Here is a 12,081-nt window from a genome sequence, read left to right on the forward strand (position 1 = left end):
TATAATCACCTCAATACCAAGAAATTACCTTATCTCCTCATCCATTGCTGCATCCCAATGAGTATGACTAACATTCTCGAAACAAGTGGACTCAAAATTCTCAACCACCTTTACCATATAAGCATAATGGTGAGCTATATAACCTTCAAAACCAACTATTTTAACATGATATCTAACTGTTCTAGACGTACATACCACTAGATCACTTAGTAAAGCCTTTACATTACCATGTGCGCTCTATAGATTTGGTATCCTAATTAAAGGACTACCAAGCTCATCATCCAAACTCTCTAAACCACTAGAATCTCCATCATACCCCAAATGACTAGCAGATATATCATTTACCATCTAACACTTTTTTCTTTTCTTTGTCTTTACTTGCAACGCTAGTAGTTGCACATGAAGACGTGGAACTACTCCAGTCTCCTGGACCAAGGGCTAACTACTACAGATGTAGTACTAGATGATGTTTTTGGTCAACTAATGCTCCTTGATTATTGCTTGTCTTTATGTACATAGCTATCATGATCATGATCATCATCCAATGCATCATCACCAGATGCATACCAACTACTCATCTCATAAAAATAATATCTTACTCACTCTAAACTCACATGTGGCAGGGTTATAACAATGATACCCTTTCTACTCTAAAGAGTATCTAATGAAAATACATTTTTTAGTCTCTAGATCAAGCTTTTTTTGCAACTCATCTAGCACATGAACACATGCAATACAACCAAATACTTTTAAGTGTGACACATCATACCTCATATCTGTAAAGTATTCTTCAAGGGTCATCCCATAAACTATAGCTATGGGAGGTATTTTCATAATATAGACAATAGTATGAACAACTTCAGATCAAACATATTTTGGCAAATTCTTTTCAATCATCAATGCTTATGCAACTTATGTAGTATGCCTTCTTTTTCTTTTTGAACCCTATTTTACTACGTGGTATACATGTAAGTAAACTCTCTTTATCCCATCAGACCTCAAAAAATCCCCAAACTCATTAGAGAGATACTCTCCCCCTTCATCTCACCTCAAGCACTTAACTCTCAAGCCTATTTGTGTTTCAACAACAACCTTGAAAATTTTGAAGTGCTCAAACACATCACTGTTTTCTTTCATCTTTCTTGAACAATCAATAAACGTGACAAAATATTTGATGCTACCAAACAAATATATTTTTTGTAGACCCCAAAATATCTTTATGTATGACTTCAAGTATATTTCTACTCATGTATCTATCATGCAAAAAAGATTGTCTTGTTTATTTACCAAACTAACATGCTTTACACACTTTATGAGATTCTGCCACTCGTAACCAACCCTTTGAACTGCATTAATTTTAGCCTTTTCACATTTATACATCCAATACATTTGTACCATATTTTAATGTTTGCAACCACTCATTTTTCTTTAGCATACATAATAGCATTCATAGCACAAATTCCAACATCTAAAGCAAACATGGGGCCAAGTCTACTTCCTTTTACGATTAGCCTACACTTATCATTAAAATCTTCTATAAAATAACCTTTTATATTAAATCAGACTTGTAGCCCTTGCTCTACCATCTAACAAATAAACACTAAACTCTTTGTGGTGGATGGCACATGTAATATATCAGACTGATTCTTTGTCTAACCATCATGTAAGAATAAGGGATCCTTTCCAATGTGTGAACTTGGATAGTATGAATCATTACCTGTTTGCGCATAACCTAGATTTTGTAAGTCCTACATATCTTCAAACCATTTAGCATGGCTTGTCATATGATTAGATGCACCTGAATCAACATACAATACATCATTATGTGTCCCCTTTCTTGTAATAGCATTCATCACATGCTACATAGCAAACAGATACTCATTTTTATCTTTATTCTATCGTGAATATGATGCATAGTTTCAATGCTACAATTTACCACTATGGATATCATCCTTATTAGTATAACATTGGGCTGCAATATGACGTGTTTTTCCACATTAATGAAAAATAATACAAGAATTTCTAAAAGATCTATTATGCCATCTGCCTCTTCCTCTAGAACTTTCCCTATCTCTAAAGTTTCTAGGCCTCCTAAAACCTGCATTTTACTAAACCATTGATTTAATATGTTTTGTTTGTTATCACCCATACATCCCATGCCACATCCCCTTCTTGAACTTGAGTAAAATTCTTGGACATATTCACCACTTCTTTCAAATGATTCACCATGCATGTTAATCTCTTGAGTGATCATGAGAGAGATCAACCCATCAAAATCTAGAAATGACTTTGTACATACACAGACGTAACAAATGATTTTGAGACCTTCTCATTATTAAGGCCGCCCAAAGTAGAGGAAATTAAATCATAGTCATCGAGCATTGCATCAATAGCTGCTAAGGAATTTGCAATATTTCTCACTTTTAAAATATACTCATTTATAGACATCTTTCCTTTCTTCAAAGTATTAGCTGCTAAGGCATTTGCAATATTTCTCACTTTTAAAATATACTCATTTATAGACATCTTTCCTTTCTTCAAAGTATTCAACTCTTGTTTGAGTTGAATTTTCAGTGCCTTTGTATTTATTGAAAACATGTCCTTAAAAACTATACAAGTTGCATGTGAAGTTTTTGCATTTTTAATATATCGTAGCATAATATTATCAATAATTACACATAACCAATACATCACCTTTTTATCTTTTCTATTCCATTCTTTCCATGCCTTTAATTCTTCTGTAGTTATGGAATTACTTTTCTCTAGTTTCTTTTCTTTACCTAAAATGAACTCATAGAGACATTTTCCAATAAGAGAGTTCATTACATGAAATGTCCTTGATGGGTAATTATTCTTTTCTATCTTCTCAATGATGGGGTTTTCACTCTTCTCTACCATTATCACAAAATTGATACAAAATAACAAGCAAGACTCCTACATCCTTTCACAATGAGTGTACAATAATATACCAAGTAACTTTTTTCATTGATTACTCAATAGTACATGCAATTTGCAACCTAATAGTAGATAGACTTGTGTTTGCTTCCAAGCAAATACCTTAGAACTTACAGATTCAAAATTTGTAACCTATGTATCCACTTTTGGTCGACATAACCAAAATCACAGCGTACCCTGAAACTGTTGTCCACAACCTTGTAGGTCTAAAACAAGGTTTGAAACGGCCTCAAATGGACAAAAAAGTAGTGAAAAAGCCTTAAAAGCCTTATCTACAAAATATACAATGCTTTGCTTGTACAATAGCTCGTAATCTCAACATAGTGCAAGCTCTTCAAAGCATGGTGAGAAGGAAGGTGAATAAAACAAGGTGCCTAAAGTCCCTCATGCAAGTGAAATTGAATGTGATAGCAAAGCATGTTCCCCAGAGTAAGAGTTGCAAGTGCTCCACAATTAAGAAGAGAAATGCAAAGGATACTTCTAATATTGAACATGTTTAAGAAATGTTATCAAAGAGGCAAAAAGCCAAGAGTGCAAGTGGTTCAAAAGATCACATTCAAGAGAAGTTATCAAAGGGGAAAAAAGCAAGAGTGTAAGTGGTTCAAAAGATCATGTTCACAAAAAGTTATCAAAGAGGCAAATAGCCAAGATTGCAACAAGTGGTTGAAAAGATACAGAGGCTTCTAATGAGGAGCTACTAGTAATGAAGGCTTCAAATAAAGATAACAAGGCAATGATTTCCTTAGAAATTAAGCAAGCTTATTATCCTTTTGGTGTAGATGATGTCTTTTACATTGATGTGATGAGATGTTTTCTTGCTCCTTCAAACTATGTATACAGATGATTAAATGCAAATTGGGTGAGGATTCTAACACTACATTTCATTTAAGACACAAAGCAAGAAGAAGTTTTGGGCAATATTGATGCCCTTTGATCGTGCTAGTAAACTTCCCCTTGACAAACTTGCTAGAGAATTTATACATAAGGTTGACTACTCTTGTCAGCACTCCATTAGTGCTACAAAATGGTTGCAAAATGCAAATCTTCCAAAGGTGACTCCTTAGTTGCATCATCAATTTAGGTATAGGAGATCTAAGATAATTATCAATTGCCCTCCCAAGATCTCACTAGAAATCTTCAAAGATGAAAACATATCTATTGCCAAGTCAATGAAAAAGGAGCCCTTTCTTGATTAGTTGATGCAAGCATGAGCACAATGGAATGCAAAATGTTATCCTTTTCTAAATCTCCAACTAATGTCAACCAAACCAAGAGTGACTTTGAATCTTTTTAGGTACTCTTTTGGTTCTTTGCTAAAAGCTTAGGAATGCATGTATACATGTTGTTTCCTTACTCTTTCTTCTTAATGTGTGCAACAAAAAAATATTTGCAAATAGAAATATAAGGCTCTCTACAACTAATCCTAAATGTAAAAGAAAGTGTTAACCCTGACCTCCATATACTAGTTTAATACTAGCAAGTGAGGCTTTGAACCTCACTTCTATATGTTGTTGTAACATTAGCTAGTGAGCCTCAAACTCAAGTTCGAGCCTCACTTCCATATCCTAGTGTAGCACTAACAATTGATCATGAAAACCAATAGACACGGTTTATCATAATATTTTATATTGATAATATGAGATATCCAAGTTGAGACCCTATAGAGATGATTGCTAACCAATGTTAGATTGATCTATACTTGGAAGTGATTTTCTACTTTTCAAATCTACAAGCCTTTGTAGAGACCATAGCGCACACGTTGCAAAAGGGATTTGTTAGAAATTATTTGCATTTACTTTTATGTGAGGATGGCATATGGAAGAATTGGGTAAATATCATGAGGCTATATGCATAAGGCCAACTTCCAAATTCAAAAGGAGAAACTCAACCAGAAAGTCCAAATGAAAGTTCAAGAATCTGAACTTTAAAGGGTGGGCAGATTCAACAAGCACTAAGAATAGTAATGTTAGGGACCACATTGTTTAGGTGCATTTTAGGCCCTGAAAAAAGTGAAGTTCTAGAATTTTGGCCAACACTCCTCAACAAGGAAATATTGCTTTATGAAGGGAAGGCATACTCTTTGAAGAATGGACATAGAGAAGATGGCTTGGAAGATGATGATAGATCAGGTACTAAAAAATGCAACAATTACATTCTTTTTTATCTAACAAGGGAAAATCTAAATTGGGAATAGGTGTGTGAGAAATATAAGCTAGGGGATAACTAGTACAATCAAATGAGAAGCTACAGAAGTCCTTTGTTTGGGACTCTCTCAATAGATAAAAAAAGAATCCCTCACTTCTAAAAAGTGTAGTGACCTTGCTCAATCACCTATATAGAAGAGCTATGGGCATTATATCCTAGTAAGACTCTATTCCTTGGACAATCTGAAAGGTAGGATATGATCAAAATGAAAGATTTTTGCACTAAAAACATGTATTGTTCCAACTAGTAGTGTTGGGTGTATATGCTACAAAAGAGTAGCTCTCCATGAAATTTTTCTCTAGCTTGGCACTTCCCTCAACACACTCAATTCACAATATGAATATGTTATAGTGTGCTTTATTGATTTTATCAACATTAGGATGCTTATTGAAGGAGTTATTAGCCAATCAATAAAGATGCACTCTGAATTTGGTGTGATACACAGAAAAATATGATGCATGGATAGATTGAGATTGCAACCGTATTTTTTAAAAAGCAAGATTAACAAATTTGAGGCCATTGATAAGGTTGTGACATAAAAGGTTTCTATTTCAAACTCTAGGAGAGTCAAGATCGATACTTAGTAGATAAATGCTTCATTAATGGCCTCCTTATAGGATTTTGTCTAGAACACAACTACATTCTTGAGATATATTGTCATATAGTTGTGTTGGAAAAAATAAGAAACAATGGTGTATTGCTCTTTATAAAGATGATTTTGAAGCCATGGATTTAGAATCAAAATGTTCTACCCTTTTAGATGGTGACCCTTTTGCAGGAGTGGTGTGGCGCAAGTGGGCCTCTTGCAAAGCACATAGAAGAGCTAGACTTTGTAGAAAAAGAAGATCTGAACTAGCTTGAGATTGATGAATAGCCAAGTGGAGAGGAGGATGAAGATGATGCAGATAATAATGAAGGTGAGGATAGTGAAAATTGTACTAGAGTTACTAGGGGCTATGTTGAGAAAGGTGATGTTAGGGATATTACAAAACCTATGGGTGCTGGGAGTGTCAAGGTTGCTAGGGATGTGCCCTCTCATGCTAGTATGTAGAGGAAGGTTTTATCAGAACAAGTTTGTTGATAATATCATCATGTGTCTTCTTCAAAGTCTGGATCGTCAAATTAAGTCTATAGTATTTTGAATGCTAAGTTGGATTTCTTGCATTCATTTTGATTCTTGTAATGTTAATTAAAACATCCTTGCTCCATACTGTTGAGGGCTAAAATGACTTGTTTTTTGGGCTAATTTTTATTATTTTTATGAGCTGAATGGTTGATTTTATGATGGGATGATTGATTTTTTTGAGTTCTGAAGTGTATTAGGGTGTTTTGGGATGGATTGGATGGGTTTGAGAAGCTCATTTTGGTTGAGTTATGATGTGCTAATAGGTTTTATAATGTGTATTTGATTTTGATAAGGTTTGTTTTGCCTCTAATTTGGTCTGATTTTTTTCTCTTTGAGAGGTTGAGATTGTGAATGAGTCTTTTGATGAATAATTGAGTATGTGTTAGAATTTTTTTGATGGATTGAAGTGGTTTTGGTTTGAGCTATATGGTTTTTATGTATTCTGTAACATGCTTGTTGGTGCAACAAGGTAGATTTTTTTGCACTAGTTTCCATGTTTTCTTGTTGTTCCTCTTGGGGCTCCATGTTTTTGGTGCACAACTAGTGAACATTGCCATCAACAAGCACTAACAGAGACTGAAAATGGAACATGTTTGTTGGTGTAACAAGATAGATTTTATTGCACTACTTTCTGCGTTTTCTTGTTGTTCCTCTTGGGGATCCATTATTAAAGTATGAAGAACATGCTTGTTGGTGTAACAATATAGATTTTCTTACACTAGTTTATGTGTTTTCGTGTTGTTTCTCTTGGGGCTCCATGCTTTTGGTGCGCAACTAGTGAACACTGCCCACAACAAGCACTAATAGAGATTGAAAATGGAAGAAAAGGCACTATTGAAGAGGAAGAAAAGCAATGGAAGATTGTAGAATTCATACTATTATTGAAGAATTAGATATCTTCATTACCAAATACACTTTCTACAAGATTTGCATTCCTCAATGGCGAAAACATGTCACTATCCTGATGTGGGATCTATGTGACCAGACTCATCCCACTGTCTTCTGAAGCTACTGAAAGTTGTATCGCAATAGCCAATTGTTTCCCACAAAAGTAAATAGCAAACTAGAAATAGAGAGAATGACCATCCATGGGAGATTTGGCCTTCATTTAAGAATTTCCAAACATCAAGTGGGAGATTCTGAAGAAGCTTCAGGATTCCTAGTCAGTGGAGGTTCACAAGAATGAGAAGGAAAAGAGTTGGGACTTGTTCATGGATACCCAACAACAAGATATGTGGGATGCTTGGTGCACTAACAATCTTCTATTTGTCCAATTGACAACTTATAAGAAGCTAGTAGACTGAGTGTTCTTCACTATCTATGCTATTTAAACCCTTCAAATTTTCAAGACAATGGCACTATGGTGATCCTCAGAAGAATGAATTTTGACACCTTTAGAACTGAATATATTTCCCTCTCTTTGTAGCACTACGATGAAATCTAAATTCAGAGACATTGAAAAGAAGAAAGTAGAAGAAATATTGGCAATAAAGTCCTCCAAAGACCTTCTATTGAGTACAAAAAAACTAGGTGGAGCCAATTCCCTGATAAATGATTTAATCAAGAGGCAAGCACTAGAATGAATCTAGAGGTACATAAAAAAAGAGAAGGCAAAAATCAAAGTCAAGAATCAACTAGCAACAGAAGTTTCCTTTGATGCCCTTGCAACATTCTTTACAAAGTTCCCAATGGCAACCCAAGGTCAAATCCCATCTTGGAAATGTTATTGACAGGCCACCAAATGTAGTCCCATTGCCAATCTTTAAGAAAGAGTATAATGAAGACCCCAATCCTCATGTAGCCAAGTTCATGGTAGCATGTGTAGCCAATAATGCTGCAACCCCTTAGCATTGGTTGACAATAACGTGCAACGTTTTTGTGGTATGAAAGATGAGTAGCAAGAAATTTGGGCACATGGGATGAGCTAAAAGTTGCCTTTATAACCAATCTTAAGCGTGAATATTTTGAAGAGCAGATGTGATAGGAGTTCTTCAACTTAAGTCAATCCTCTAGTGAATGAGTGAAAGCATATGTCTCGAGAATGGAATCCATATTGAAGAGATATGCCGACCATAACTTGGATGAAGGCATCCAAAATGGAATTTTTCTTAGAGGCATACAACCAGAAGTTCGTAAGTTTGTGGAGCTAGGAAGACCAATCAACCTGCAAGATGTAAGTGGAAGGTGCAAGACTGTATGATGAAGTTGAAGCAAGGCTATCGAAGACTTTAAGAAGAGGAGTCTTACCTCCTCCCATGCCATGAATGGCATATCCACCAAATGTAGTCCCAGTCTCAAGCACTAAAGGTGAATACTGCTAGTAAGATTCCATTATTGTTGTTGAGGATTTGAACAGAGGGGACCAGCCCAACCAATCGATGCAGTGATTATAGAAACTTCCCAAAACCCTACTCAAGTTCTCTAAGAGGAGCAAATTTTAAGGATTGTTTGTCAAATCTAGTTGCAAGGATCAAGAAAGAGCTTATGGATGTAATTATAAAAGAGCTGCATGCACTAAAGGTGAAAACTGCCAGCATATCTAGTACTGCAAGAGGTGAAAGAGATGTGATGTGATCGAATACATGGTGTGGAAAGTATCATCAAGTAGGATATTTGGCCACTGAATATACCCAAAAACCAACTATCCTTGGAGCCTTGTGTTCATATTATTTAAAAAGAACCAATAGAAACAGTTGTTCTCTGAAGAAGATACATGAAAGAAGGAAGAAAGACAAAGAAGCAAGATTCAATATACTAGAATTAAAGTTGAAAACCCAAGATATTGGCCCAAAGCCTAGAGAGTTCAATCCTAATTTTGTCCCAAAGAGGTTCCTTGCCCAAAGTTACAGAGGAAGACAGTCTGGCAATGGCCAAAGATAAGAAGTGAAGTGCTATAGATGCGAAGAAAAGGGACATATATCAAAAAATTATCTAAAACATAAAAGGTCCATGGACTTCAAGCCCTTATGCAGTCAATGCAAAGGAGAAGGCCATACTACAAAAGAATTTCTCAATCTAGTCCTTGTGAAGGCTAGTGTTGCCTGAAAGTCAAACTAAGACCCAATAACCTGTCTCTAACTTGGTGGAATTCAAAGTTGTTGCAATCATGCAAGCCAAGAAAAAGAAATCACTCATTCGAAAAGAAAATGTAATCTGTAATATTCCCGCCATAACACTTCATATCAAGAAACAAATTCAGGCTCGAAATGTTTTAAAAACTACTCATTAAGTTATCACATAAGTGACCACACGTAATATCGAGTCTTGCATTAAATCAATTCTACAATCCGACATGAGAAGACACCTCAATGTTCCTAGCCAACAAGAAGCAAAGACACCTTGTAAATAATATTACGATGGCTTAATCATAATATTTTTCGCATTAAATTTGATTTAGCGTTCCTGATTCCATTTAATGCATCAAATATCGCATTGATTTTACAATGGCAAGACAAATCGCAAAAGCCTTAATCTATAGACAAAGAACGGGCAAGAATGAGCATAATATTGATTAAGTTAAGTATCAAAGAGTATGGCATTGTTGAGAGTGGAAAAGAACTAAAATTTTGACTGATTTTTGTTGATTTTGAGGTTTGAATGATTGATTTTTGATGGGTTTAGAGTGATGTATGGTTGTTAATGGAAGTGTTAGCCTATTAAATAGTTTTGATAGTTTGGAATGGTTTGAGTATGAGTTATGAGGTTCTGATGACCTTCTGTAACCCTTTGTAGACCTTTTGTAGAGCCTCTGTATCTACTTTGTCTCTGCTCTGTAATTGTTCTGTATCTGCTCTGGTATTGTATTGTATTGTTTTGTAGACCTTCTGTAAGTGTTCTGTAGAAAGTATATGTGACTTTGAATAAGTTTTCTAACTTTTGAAAAGGATGAATGTAAGTTCAAAAGAGCTAAAACAAATGTAAGAAGCAGCTATTGAAGGCTGAAGAGAAGACTGAGTGACAGTGGCAGTAGTGAGCTATGAAGAGACACTGTAGTGGCTCTGGTATCTCTTCACATCAAACATACCTCTTGGGAGGTGCATCCATGACCTAAGAAGGATTATTAAGAGTCATTATGAGAGTACTGTAGTGAGGATATGATGTACTATTGAGAGAGAGAGAGAGAGAGCCAGAGATAGTCAATTCTATCAAAACAATGTAACTGTATATGAGAGATTGAGAGAGAGAACTATGAAGACATTGAAGAAGGATAATATGTGATTGATTTCCATTCAAAGATGGTGTATTATTCTATGTTCTTTGTTATATTGAAGAATTCTATGAAGATGTTGAAGATTATGGTTAATTCTATCAAATCCGTGGGAGATATCTACTATGATGCTGCATGAAGAATTGCTGTTTTCTTTGTTTTGATGATCAAAAGAATGAAATAAAAGCTTGTTGATGTTACAAGATAGATTTTCTTGCAAGAGAATTCCCTTTTCCTTGGTGTTCCTCTTGGGGCTCTAGGCATGACTTTATAAACTAGATAAGACATGAGGTAACTTGACCAAAAACCACCAGATGAAGTCGTTTTGAAGAAAAAAATACGTTTTTTTTTAATAGACAAAAAATCATGAAGTTTTTGACGCATGGAGGGAGAGAAAACATTTGAAAATCATCCCTATGCCACCATCCACTAGGTAGGTAATCAAAAAATATTTTTTATAAAGCTTACTTAGCTCTTGACAAATAGCCAAAAGAATGAGTCAGCTGCATGCTCCCTTTCATGGCTATAAATAGACCCCCTCTCCTTCACAAAGAAAGCAAGAAGAAAGACCTCCTGATTATGGAAATTTTTCTCTACATCCATTTTCCATTCTAGCTTGAGCCTTGAAGAAGGAAAATACCCCTCTTCTACCTCATTTTCATTTTCTCTACCCCCTTGTTACGCCTTCCTTCCATACAGCCATATCGCTAAGAAAAACACTCGCAAAGTTTTTCTAGATGACCACCAACTCTCCCTAAACTACCATGTTAATTTCACCTGACATCCATGTCTCCATGAGGTCGCAAAAATTCAAGAAGCCCATTTGAAGTAAGAGAAGCAAGAAACGCGGCCGATGGACAAAATGACATGGTAGGAATTGGCAAAACCCCTATTACTACAAACCTGATAGAGATAGCATCTCGTCGGTTTAGAAAAAATTAATGTTTTATAAGCTTATTGCTATATTTGGCTTTAAATGATTATAAACGCATTTTAAAGAAAATGCATATGAACTGCCGCTTAGTTAGAGCTATCCTCTTTGTGTGTGGCTATCAAAGAAATCATTGGTGATAATGAGTCCCTGCATCACCATTTCTTACACTTAGAATGTGTGGATGAGACTCATAGGATGGCTCTACAATGTATGGAAGCCACCCAGGCTTAACGAAAAGCTTATCATGACAGCTTCATTAAGCATAAGGAATTTAAGGAAGGTGACTTAGTCCTGACCTATGACTTGAGATTAGGCAAGTTCCCAGGAAAACTACAACAACATTGGATAGGCCCCTACAAGGTACTTATTGTCAACCCTAACAGCTCTGTTCAAGTACATGCCATCGATGCTTTTGATGATCCCTTCTTGATTAATATCTATCGCCTAAAAAGAAGTATTATCCTCCCTGGGAATCCTGACAATCACCGCCACTAATAGCCCCTTCATCCCTTGCGCATCGACTAGTAAGGCTTTGCCTATTACTCCTAATAGGCCTCGTGCTTATCTTGATGAGAAGGACTCATTCTTCTAGCCCCTCACAACCACCTCTCACCCTTACTTTGCTCCCTTCTTATCTAATCTAGCAGAGGCGGC

The sequence above is a fragment of the Lygodium microphyllum genome, chromosome 18 (genome assembly GCF_053477565.2).
Source record: "Lygodium microphyllum isolate KBCC chromosome 18, Lygodium_microphyllum_v1.1.10, whole genome shotgun sequence".
Classification (NCBI taxonomy): Eukaryota; Viridiplantae; Streptophyta; class Polypodiopsida; order Schizaeales; family Lygodiaceae; genus Lygodium; species Lygodium microphyllum.